Below are 12,139 nucleotides of genomic sequence, written 5' to 3' on the forward strand. Positions count from 1 at the left end.
ACACGGACTGGCAACTGCTCCCCAAGGTTTCAGGCACAGCACGCTTCCAGCCCTAACTGGAGATGCTGAAGATTGAACCTGAGACTCTCTACATGCCAAGCAAAATATCTTCCACTGAGCTACAGCCCTTCATCTAAGGAGAGACAGTGTCACTGAGAGTAAACTGCGCTGAACTAGATGAAGAGAAAGTCTTGAGTTGGTGTAAGGTCGTTTCTTCAGTTGTGTTGCTGTTATCTCAGAGAAGCTGTTTGCATGTGACCAAAAAGAAAAAAGAAAAAGAAAAGATTCCAACCACAGCGATTTAAGTAGGGAAAGGCAGCTAGGATAACTCCACAGTCCTTCTAGTCTGGACATGGTTGGCACTGAGGTCAAAACAACCAAGCCTCTTGGGCTTGCTGATTGGAAGGTTGGCGGTTTGAATCCCCACGACGGAGTGAGCTCCCGTTGCTCTGTCCCAGCTCCTGCCAACCTAGCAGTTCAAAAGCACACCAGTGCAAGTAGATAAATAGGTACCACTGTGGCAGGAAGGTAAACGGCGTTTCTGTGCGCTCTGGTTTCCGTCACGGTGTTCCGTTGCGCCAGAAGCGGCTTAGTCATGCTGGCCACATGATCTGGAAAGCTGTCTGCGGACAAACGCCTGTTCCCTCAGCCTGAAAAGTGAGATGAGCACCACAACCCCATAGTCGCTTTTGACTGGACTTAACCGTCCAGGAATCCTTTACCTTTACCTTTCTAGTCTGGTGAAAGGCACTGATTGTTCCCTAGGCAGGATAATGCACTGCAGGCTCACTTCAAGGATGGGCTAAGAAATCCAGCTGGGACAACGCTGCAACACTATTCTGGGCCAAGAATCTGTCTGATCTCTCATTCACTCTCACATGCAACCTGCAATAAAAAGTCGCAGTGCATCCTAACCCTTAAAAGGTCTGTCCAGAGCAACAGCCAGCTATGGATGCAAGCTGAAATGAGCTCAAGCAGCTCGTCTGCCTCCTTCCCATTTTTTGTTTTTTGTTTTTTTCAATTTGCCCCAATTAACTAAGCATGCTCAGTTCTCATTGGGCTGTGTTTTTTTGGGGGGGAGTTGGGGGGGTTGGTGTTGTTTTACTGCATTAGACTTGCTTTCTGTTCTTTAAGATTGCACTCCAAGCATGCCAATTCCACCCTCTCACCTCACAGAGGGTCTATTTTGATCCTATCTCTGTCAGCACTCAGCACCTGCACTCCCTATTACAGGGATTGATTTTTGTTTGTGCCACTAAAAATGTAACAAATCTGTGGCAAACTGGTATCTGAACACCCGTTAGTAACACACATTGGGTAGAGAACTGGCCCTGGCTGTGGCTCCTGGTGAGAGTACACTAATGAAGATTTTGTTGTTTAGTCATTTAGTCATGTCCGGCTCTTTGTGACCCCATGGACCAGAGCACGCCAGGCACTCCTGTCCTCCATTGCCTCCCACAGTTTGGTCAAACTCATGTTGGTAGCTTCGAGAACACTGTCCAACCATCTCATCCTCTGTCATCCCCTTCTCCTTGTGCCCTCAATCTTTTCCAACATCAGGGTCTTTTCCAGGGAGTCTTCTCTTCTCATGAGGTGGCCAAAGTATTGGAGCCTCAGCTTCACGATCTGTCCTTCCAGTGAGCACTCAGGGCTGATTTCCTTCAGAATGCATAGGTTTGATCTTCTTGCAGTCCATGGGACTCTCAAGAGTCTCCTCCGGCCCCATAATTCAAAAGCATCAATTCTTCGGCGATCAGCCTTCTTTATGGTCCAGCTCTCACTTCCATACATCACTACTGGGAAAACCATAACTCTAACTATACGGATTTTTGTCGGCAAGGTGATGTCTCTGCTTTTTAAGATGCTGTCTAGGTTTCTAATTGCTTTTCTCCCAAGAAGCAGGCGTCTTTTAATTTCATGGCTGCTGTCACCATCTGCAGTGATTATGAAGCCCAAGAAGGTAAAATTTCTCACTGCCTCCATTTCTTCCCTGCCTATTTGCCAGGAGGTGATGGGACCAGTGGCCATGATCTTAGTTTTTTTGATGTTGAGCTTCAGACCATATTTTGCGCTCTCCTCTTTCACCCTCAGTAAAAGATTCTTTAATTCCTCCTCACTTTCTGCTGTCAAAGTTCTGTCATCTGCATATCTGAGATGGTTGATATTTCTTCCAGCAATCTTAATTCTGGCTTGGGATTCATCCAGTCCAGCCTTTCACATGATGTATTCTGCATATAAGTTAAATAAGCAGGGAGACAATATACAGCCTTGTCGTACTCCATTCCAGTGCAAACGGGTTAAAAAAATAAAGGAATACCGTCATTGCAGTAGGGAAGCAAGGGGGCTCACCTCCATATATATATATATATATATATATATATATATATATATATATTTGCAAGGCTGCTCCAGTATGTGCTCATTTTTGCAAGCACCCACAGCCAAAGCACCTGCATTTGTTTTACTCTTTATTCAATGGGCCTTACTCCCAAGAAAGCATCCACAGGACTGAAGCCCAGTTTAGATCATGAAGTGTGTGTATACACAAGGAAATCTTCCTTCTTCCTAACAAATGTCTTCTTGTGTGGCCAAAAATGGGAGGTTTCCACTGTTGATTTCCTCAAAAACTAATGGTACCCTTTTAAAAAAATGCAGCAGTGGTAGGAGCCTAGGAAGGGTCAAAGTTCAGCGGTAGAGAGCATCTAGTTTTCACTAGGTCTGAAACCCTGGATTATCCTGAGCTAGATGGATCAGATGTCTGACAAAGGTGGTTTCCTATGAGGAGATCCACGAGTTTGTTTAGTATGGGAAGACTCTCTCTGCTCAAAAATTCCTTCAGACATCCAGTTTAATATTGCTCAGCTCAGTGGCTTCAAAGCAACGCTGCTGATACTTTTGCGATGCAGCGCTTCTGCCACAGCAACCCACCAACTCTGTGTGAAGGGCATCGGCTGAGATCAAGCAATATCTGTTAATTATTAAGCATCTGAGAAGGGAGCCCCTCTCCTTCAACTGGGAAGAGAGCGGTGGCATTATCATGGCTGCGCAACTGAATTTTCCAAAAGATACATTCTTGCTGTGACTTATGCACCTTCGCTGGTACTGCTCCCCACCAAGTTAGACAACAGTGTCACCAAGGGCTTCTGAATTAGAAAAAAAAGTGGCCAGCAAAGGGGTTAATCCATTATTAGCACCTTTCTTACTAAAGAGAAGAGACGCGGGTGGCGCTGTGGTTTAAACCACAGAGCCTAGGGCTTGCCGATCAGAAGGTTGGTGGTTCCAATCCCCACGACGGGGTGAGCTCCCGTTGCTCGGTCCCTGCTCCTGCCCACCTAGCAGTTCGAAAGCCCGTCAAAGTGCAAGTCGATAAATAGGTACCGCTCCAGCAGGAAGGTAAACGGCATTTCCGTGCGCTGCTGTGGTTTGCCAGAAGTGGCTTACTGTAGGCATGCTGGCCACATGACCCGGAAGCTGTCTGCGGACAAATGCTGGCTCCCTCGGCCTATAGAGTGAGATGAGCACAGCAACCCCAGAGTCGTCCGTGACTGGACCTAATAGTCAGGGGTACCTTTACCTTTACTAAAGAGAAGGAGGACCAAAAGCTCCAAAGACCCCACTATGATCTTGCTAAGGAAGGGAGTTGCCTAATAAAATGGCATAGCGGTAAAGGAGGAAAGCACCCTCTCCCCAAAAGACATTGAACTAAGTGGAAATTGCCCCCCCCCCCAATTGCTGATTTTAAGTTTGAAAAAGACACTGAGAAATTACCACATTCCCATTCATGTGGCTTGGCCAAGTTCTGGTGAAAGAAGCCTTCGTTCATACAAAGCCTTTGCAAGGATGCTCGAAAGCATTCAAAGAGGCAGCTGGGTTACACTCTCAAAACAACATCCTCCAAAATCCAGATAAAAATACTCTTTATGTTGGGGGCAGGTAGCCTTGCTTTAAAAAATAAAATCTAAAGGAACATTTGCTGCTGGAACTATCCTTGTTAAGGGAGAGCAGAATCTGCGAGGTATTAAAACAATTAGATTAAATCATCACAGGCTGTCACATAGGCAGCAGAGAAACTTGTTGATGGATGTGAGGAACATTGCAGGGACTGTCCATAAGAGGTCTTGCAGCAGCACAACAGCAACAAGGGCTCCGAGAAAGAGCTGCTGTTTCCCAAAAAACACAATGTCTTAACAGTTTCAAGAGTGCCGGGAAATCATGCTCTCCATCCGGAAGATTTCTGCTTTAGAAAAAGGATGTCTGGCTCCTGAACAAATAAGCAACATCCATCACCGGGCAGAGCCCAATTGAAGGCTTCTTTAGTTGTAGCTAAAGAGGTTTCCTTCCATCGCTTCTTGAAGCTATAGAATGCCACGGTGCTTCTTCTGGCTGGTGAAAAGTTCCTTTGCTGTTCTCCTTGGAAGTCGCACTATTGAATCCCACTGCTATACTCAGGAGCACAATGCCCTGGGTGTCTACTTAAAAGTAAGTCCAACTGAGTTCAATGGGGGCTTACTCCCAGGTAAGGTGCTGGGGTCTACACTGCTAGACTGAGCATATTGCATTCTGGATTAACAGATTAGCAGAAGTATTTCCTTCATGGTTACCTCTGATTATAATTCCAAGAAGAAACCCCAGCTGGTTCTGATGGGATTACACTCAAATAATCCAATAGAGGGGATTCATTCCTAGTATGGCAGACCCAACACAGCCACTGTTCTGGGAAGCAAATAAAAACATCCCTTTATGATGTTATCTTGCCACACATATACAGAGCGGAAGCCTACTATTTTGTCTTCAGACGGCAGGGGGGTGGGAGTGGGAAGGCCATACAACCTGCAGAAAAAGAAAGAAAAGAAAACCACCCACTTACGTTTATCAAATAAAATATTGTGCCTTCTAATTATTCAGAAAATAGAGAGGGGTAGAACCAGTTTTGAAAAACCAGGAACTGTAAGGAGATGATTAATAAGGATGAAGAAATCAGATTGATGGGGCAGCTTCAGGAGACACCAAGAGCCACAATAAATGAGCCTGCACGTGGGCCACAGTTTCCCACATGTGAAATTTAGGATTGAATTGGCATGTAGTCCATAAACATGGCTTGATATGGACAGCAAAACCGTTAAAACAAACCAAAAACATATCCAAAACTGAGTCTTAAGCCCATGATGTTGCATGTGCCTTCTTGTCATTTTTGTATTGGGTCCCATCTGCATTGTACATTTAAAGCAGTATCATACCAATTTAAACATTCGGGCTTCCCCCAAGAATCTGAAAACTCCCACCTCATGGTTACAATTCCCAAAGTTCCTTGGGAAGAGGGATTGATTGAATGTTCTGCCACTTTGGGAACCACAGCCCTGTGAGGAATATACTCCTAGCACCCTTAATGAACTACATTTACTAGGATTCTTGGGGTGGGGGGCCATGCCTATTTGACGTAGCATAATAGTTTTCAATGTGTGGCACAAAAAGGTCTTGGATCACTTTCCATTTTGGCTTCATTAGGTGTGAACAAAGTGCTTGGAAGAAGTCCTTAATCTGATTCTGATTCTGAATCTGCTCTCCACTCTGGCCAGTAAAATCCAGAAAGAATTTGGGCTAGTAACTTCAGGAAGACACTCCTATATTTGGGTTCTCCTTCAGCAGTTAATTACCTACCACATGGTCCTTGAAGAAAGAAAAGAGTGTTGATGACTCAGAAAATTACTCGCCTGTGTCTAATTTCCATTTGTGGAAAAGTTAACCAAAGAACCAGGCACCTGCAGTGTGGGTCTTTATCTTCTCCTGTATTCAGGATGGGACAGACATCTGCCATGGAACATGGTAGCCACTAGCTTGTTGTTGTTGTTGTTTAGTCGTTTAGTCGTGTCCAACTCTTCGTGACCCCATGGACCAGAGCACGCCAGGCACTCCTGTCTTCTACTGCCTCCCGCAGTTTGGTCAGACTCATGTTGGTACCTTCATGAACACTCTCCAACCATCTCGTCCTCTGTCGTCCCCTTCTCCTTGTGCCCTCCATCTTTCCCAACATCAGGGTCTTTTCCAGGGAGTCTTCTCTTCTCATGAGGTGGCCAAAGTATTGGAGCCTCAGCTTCACGATCTGTCCTTCCAGTGAGCATTCAGGGTTGATTTCCTTAAGAATGGATACATTTGATCTTCTTGCAGTCCATGGGACTCTCAAGAGTCTCCTCCAGCACCAGAATTCAAAAGCATCAATTCTTCAGCGATCAGCCTTCTTTATGGTACAGCTCTCACTTCCCTGCATCACTACTGGGAAAACCATGGCTTTAGCTATACGGACCTTTGTTGGCAACTAGCTTTGTTGGCCACTAGCTTAGATCACAGAATTGTAATGTTGGAAGGGACTCAAAGGCTTAAACATTTTTCATGAAGCCACTTGTAATTACCTGGATGTTGTCTCAAACAGTTTTGTGGATTGTGAGTGGGGAGTTTGCAAACCATTCAAGATTGAAATTGGGAGGAACGGAGAAGATTGAGGATACAGTACATTTGCAGAGGCAATCCTTTCTTTGTTCAAACAGATCAGTTACAGTGACAGAACTGCAGACCTTGCTTGAAGCAGAGGTCCTGGAATCACAGTTGCAATGGACAAATCACCGGCAATTATATCCTTGAACTTCACTTGTTTATATGTTTAAAAGTGGTTATCAACATATATAAAGGGCAGACTTCCAAATTCTGTGCTGGTCTAGCAACACAGCTGATGTATGCGATCAGCCTCTGAGCTTAATTGCACTATTCATTTTTCTACACAGACTCCTTCTGTAGGAGCAAAGCAAGACGATCGTTTCTGCAAGAACAAACAAAGCAGCAATATTGCTATTTGATTAACTTTTGCATGGACCATGTTCTCATTGAAGCAAACATTAATAATTGGATTTCTTTCCCCTCCCCTTAAAGAATGGTAATTTCAATCTTACAGGCACAGGAATTTGCTGGTGGGACAACGAAGAACCAAACCTGTGTGCCAAAGCCATGATTGTCAAATTGACAATTTCTCCTGATTTTCAATGCATCAGACGATATTTAAATAGTATCATCATGGAACTAACTTTACAGAGAAGCATATCCAAGCATATCCATATCCAAGCATATCCAAGCATATCCATATCCAAGCATATCCATATCCAACCCTTCCCCCAAGAGAGATGGGAGTCTTAATTTAGTTACGGGAAGGGAAAGGAAGAGAGCAGAGAAGACAGACAAGGAATGAAAGTGATTAAACGTAGCTGTATCCACTTAGCTAACCTTCAGATGTTGCTTGACTACTACAACAACCATCATTCCTGAATAGTGACCAACAGGCTAGGACTTAGGCTATGTTTCTGTTGTGAAGTTGTAGTTGAGCCAAAGCTTTGCAGAGGAAGTGATGCAATGTAAGAGGGAGACCTAAGCATAAAAGGGAGCAAGGGCAAAAAGACGGAGTATTTTAAAAGGACCAAAGTTCAAGTGGGTTGAAGGAATTTCAGCATAGGTCTCTTGGGTGACCTTTGAAGGTGGTTCTCACTGGTGATCTGTCTATTAGATGGATGGAGAACCTGCTGGACTCCCAACAGCCCCAGCCAGTATGGCTAATGGTCAGGAATTATGGGAGTTGTAGTCCATCAACATCTGGAAAACTGCACGTTCTCCATCCCAGGTCTAGAGCATCCAGTGTGTCATGGGCCATTTTCAAATTCATGTTTGGCTGGAGTCCGAAAGCTGGAGGGCAGAATGTTTTGGCCTAGCTCTAGGGTTTTAAAACTGACCAGCCGGAGAGATCTAAAGAAGCTCATTGAGATAAAAAAAATAGTCTTTGATTCACATGTAAAAGTAGGCACCGAGGAGACTATGTGTACTGACCTCTTTTAGGAAGCTGTTCTAGATATTGGGTACCACCACTACAAAGTTATCATCCATGTCTCCACCTGCTGTACCTTTGACACCAGGGAGTTTAACTGAGGGCCTCTTGATGCAGAATAAGGTAGATTCAAACAATGGGAGGCAATTGAGATTCTAGTGCCAGGCCATTTAGAGCTGTAAAGGTCAATACCAGCCCCTTGAACTGAGTCTGGAAGCAGAATGGTATCCAGCACAGCTGGCGAAAGATTGATAAAATATTATCCAGTAGAACAGCTCCAGTCAGAATCCTGCCAGCTGCATTGAGTCAATGGAAGTTTCCAGAGTCTTCAAGGACAGTTCCACATACAGCACAATGCAGGAAGCTAGCCTGGAGGTGACATGAACACACAGGCCAGATGTGCTTTTGCCAGTATAGCTGGCATAAAATATCAAGTTGGTAATACACGCTACTGGCCACAACTATCAATTCTGCTTAAGGAGCAGATCCTGATCCAGGGATACTCCCCAAACTGCAAACCTGCTGCATTTTGTGTAGGAAAGGGCAGAGAGAGGAGGGTGCAATCTTGTCTGAAACATATTGACCACTAGAACCCCCCAACCAACAGTACCTCCGTCTTGCGTGGTTAAGCTTCAGTTTGACCTCATCCAATCCAAAGATGACACCAGTTCAGGGCTTCTAATCTTGCCTCCCTAGGATCAGAAGATGCAAACAAGAGATGTTGCTCAGTGTCATCTGCAAGCAGATGATGTCCTATCCTGGTCCAAATCCCTGAACGGCCTCTCCCAGCAGATCCACGTATGTTAAGGGAACAGGAAACAAGATGGAACATGTAGTACCACATATCCTAAATGCAGTCTCCCACCACCACTTTCTGGGACTGACTCATCAAGAGAGGATGGAGCCACTACATCCCACCAAGGTGATTCAGAAGGGCACAATAGTTGATGGTATCATAAGCCACAGAGAGGTGGACCTTTGTTGATGGGCTCCCACCAGCACTTTCAGTTCCAAAAGAAGGCTTGGAACTTGATTGGAAAAGAATATTCTGATTCAAGAAACCTTGAAACTGCTTCACACACTCAAGCACTTTGCCCAATGAAGCACAATAGATCTCATACAGGGTGAAAGCTGTTCAAACTGGCACTATAAAGTTGTGAGGTTGTTGTTTTCCCCCTAATACACTCAACCCTTCCACCAGCTGTCACCAACCTGGTGCCCTCCAGATGTTTTTCCAAAGCTTCCAGAAGACACCAGGTTACCAAAGCCTGACTTGAAGTGTTGCCATGATCTCACCTTCCGACAGTGAGACATGTACCCGTTTTATAACACAGCTGCCCAGCCTCAGCCTGGCTAACTAATGAAGGATGGGAATAAGCTGTCCACACCCTCCTGGGAAGAACCTACGGAAGAAATATGATAAATGACTTGCTACGGAAATACATTTTTGAAGTGTACTTTTGAAGTGCACACATACTTCCTCATATTTTGCAGCAGGAGGAGGCAAAGACTCAGGAGGCTCCACGGAAGCCAGAAACGCCACAGCTCAGCTAGTTATGGGAAGCTCACCTCTGCTGAAATGAATCAGCAATTGTGATTTGCAGTGCATTCATTCATTACAAGCAGGGCAACCTGTTTTCTAAGCCAGGTAATTATGAGTTTCAGCAACATCTCTCTAGCCATGAGATCAAGGGAATGCGGTCAAAGGAGGACCATGACTGATGTTTTCCCTTAGTGAACCAGTAGGGAAATCCTGTGCTTGGGAGGTCACCTTCATCCTTATATTTCTGGCCAATTTTGTGGGTTTCCACTTCTTCATGTTCATAAAATATTCTTTTGATGGGGAGGGGAACAGCAGTAAGTCCTGTGGTCTGCTTAATCTTTTTTTAAATCCCTTTAACACACCACCTTTCTACATGCATGCCAAAGTTCTTCACTAGCACTGCCACCAACAATACCAGTTCCTCCTCCCTCTGAGAACATCAGACTGGAGCTCCAGGTCCCCATCATCTAAGCCACATGCTGCTGCTTTGCCTCCAAAAACCTTTTAAATGCTAGAAAGTGTGGCTCCCAGTCCTGCCAGACTAAACATTTCTGCTGCACATCTCTCCTTTCCCACTGATCAAAGGACACCACATATTCATAAGAAGAACCCTAAAAGCCCATCCAGTTAAGCATTTTGTTCCACAGAGACCAGGCATATGCCTCCTGGAAACCCTAAGAGGAGCGTGTTGTTGTTCTCTGGCAAATGGTATTCCACATCCCTTTGTGGCTTGCAAACAATGGTAAATTGCCAACTACATCCTCTTCTCAATCCTGAGCACTTGAATTGCTGTTTCAAGTGGGGTGCAGGAGAGGATTAATAGAACACCCTTTCTGCTTTAGTAAAAGCTTCATTTCCTAGTTCTGAGGCTGGTGCAATTCAGAGATCTTCAAATATGTTCATCAGTAGCAATCACAAGCTTAATTCTAGAGACCAACAGGCAAAGATCTAGTGTTATTCCGCTAAAGAATGAACTGGTTTTCAAAAAGTCACTAACAGCAAAGGGAAGATACCGTATTTTTCGCTCTATAAGACGCACTTTTCCCCTCCTAAAAAGTTAGGGAAAATGTGTGTGCGTCTTATGGAGCGAATGCAGGCCGCGCAGCTTTCGCTGAAGCCAGGAGAGCAAGAGGGATCAGTGCGCACCAATCCCTCTTGCTCTCCTGGCTTCGCTTCGCTGGAGAGGCGCTGCGCAGCTTTCTCTCTCTGCTCAGCGCCCCTTCAGCGAAGCAGGAGGAGAAATGGAAGGGGCTCCGCTTCTCCTGCCGCTTCGCTGAAGGGGTGCTGCGCAGAGAGGGAAAGCTGTGCAGCACCCCTTCAGGGAAGTGGCAGGAGAAATGGAGCCCCTTCCGTTTCTCCTCTCACTTTGCTGGAGAGACACTGAGCAGAGAGGGCAAGAATAATTTTTTTCTTGTTCTCCTCTAAAACTAGATGCGTCTTATCGTCGGGTGCGTCTTATAGAACGAAAAATACGGTGAGTGTGAGAGTGTATCGGTCTCAAGGGCTGACTAGAATGAGGTACACATGCCAGTCACCCACCAGTTCCCCTTTAAGCCCCCCACTTTTCACTTTACATGAGGGATGCAGTGTAACTTGCCTCTGGGGGTCAGGAAGCCATCACTAGAAACAGTGACTGGCCACCAAGCCCAGCCCAAATGTTTGCACTCCTGTCTCAATAACTGGTTTGCACAGATTGCCTTGGGCCACATTGGAGATCTCACCCCAAGGGCCTCATGAAGACCCCAAGCCCAGCAGCCAACAGCCCCCAGTTAGAGCAATCAGACCACTTTATGAAGCAGATTAGAGGAGACCAGGAGGAACGAGAGACCAGGAAACACGTTTCTTGCATTTTAATGTCACTCCCAAGGACAGGTAAAGCTGCTACCAGACAGCATCTGATGAACCAGAGTTCTTTACGTCAAACACCACTCCAGACACAGCTGGCTCCCAGGTGTTTCAGGCGGACACGCAGTTACGCAGTTCTTTTGGGGGAGGGAAAAAAGAACATTAAAGGTACACACACAAAAACACACAGCTGCTGGAAGATCAGCGCAGGGATTGGGCCAAGATGGGTCTTCTTAATCCTTGCATACTATTTTCCTGCTGCAATCCCCTTTAACCACACACCACCCCTCCCTCACAGCAGGGTGCAGATGAGACAGAAGCAACAAGGTGTTCCTTCTGCACGCTTCGCCGCAACAACAAGCAACTGAGTCATGCATATAGATTAAAATGCACTCAGTATACCTACAGCTTCGTCCTTCTCTACACCACAGATGAGCCATCTGAATCTTTCCCCCTTCTCACCACTCGGGCAACCGTGTGATGCTTGGACGCAGGTACGAAGAAATTTGCAAGACTATGTCTATGTAATTGCCATAAACATTCTGCAACCATTATCTCAGGGAAGACTTATAGAAAAACCCTTTTTGTAGTGGGAGGCTGCCTGCGCAGGACGTTCTTTCAGCACATCTATTTCAGTCCATTGGCACAAAAGAGAACCCGGGAAATAGGACCTGGAAACACATGCATGAGGTTTTTCCTGCATGGTCTCATGTGCCAATGCTACAAACACCACAGTGCAAAAATGCAGGCCATCTTTTGCCAATCTGGCGCTTGCTGGGACTGATGGGAGCTGTCGCCGCAAACATCTGGAGGGCTCCAGGTTGCAGAAAGGTGGCCCAGGCCATGGGGAATCTATGTGGGTTGTTCAAGGGCACCAGTGACGTTGGAGA

At 45.6% G+C, this 12,139-nt stretch overlaps 1 protein-coding gene across 6 annotated transcripts in view; it reads right to left on the minus strand.

Annotated features, from left to right (window-relative positions):
- Positions 1 to 12,139, minus strand: part of KCNS1 (potassium voltage-gated channel modifier subfamily S member 1) — a 71,869-nt gene that overhangs the window by 50,076 nt on the left and 9,654 nt on the right. For 5 of the 6 annotated variants that reach the window (XR_013987929.1, XR_013987930.1, XR_013987931.1 and 2 more), the window contains exon 2: positions 8,472 to 8,553. The exons of the other annotated variant lie outside the window; for it this stretch is intronic. The gene's annotated coding sequence lies outside the window, so the exon portion shown is untranslated. The remainder of the gene's footprint in view (positions 1 to 8,471; positions 8,554 to 12,139) is intronic. 6 annotated transcript variants of the gene reach the window in all.

Source organism: Podarcis pityusensis (assembly GCF_964106645.2).
Source record: "Podarcis pityusensis genome assembly, chromosome: 6".
NCBI classification, from domain to species: domain Eukaryota; kingdom Metazoa; phylum Chordata; class Lepidosauria; order Squamata; family Lacertidae; genus Podarcis; species Podarcis pityusensis.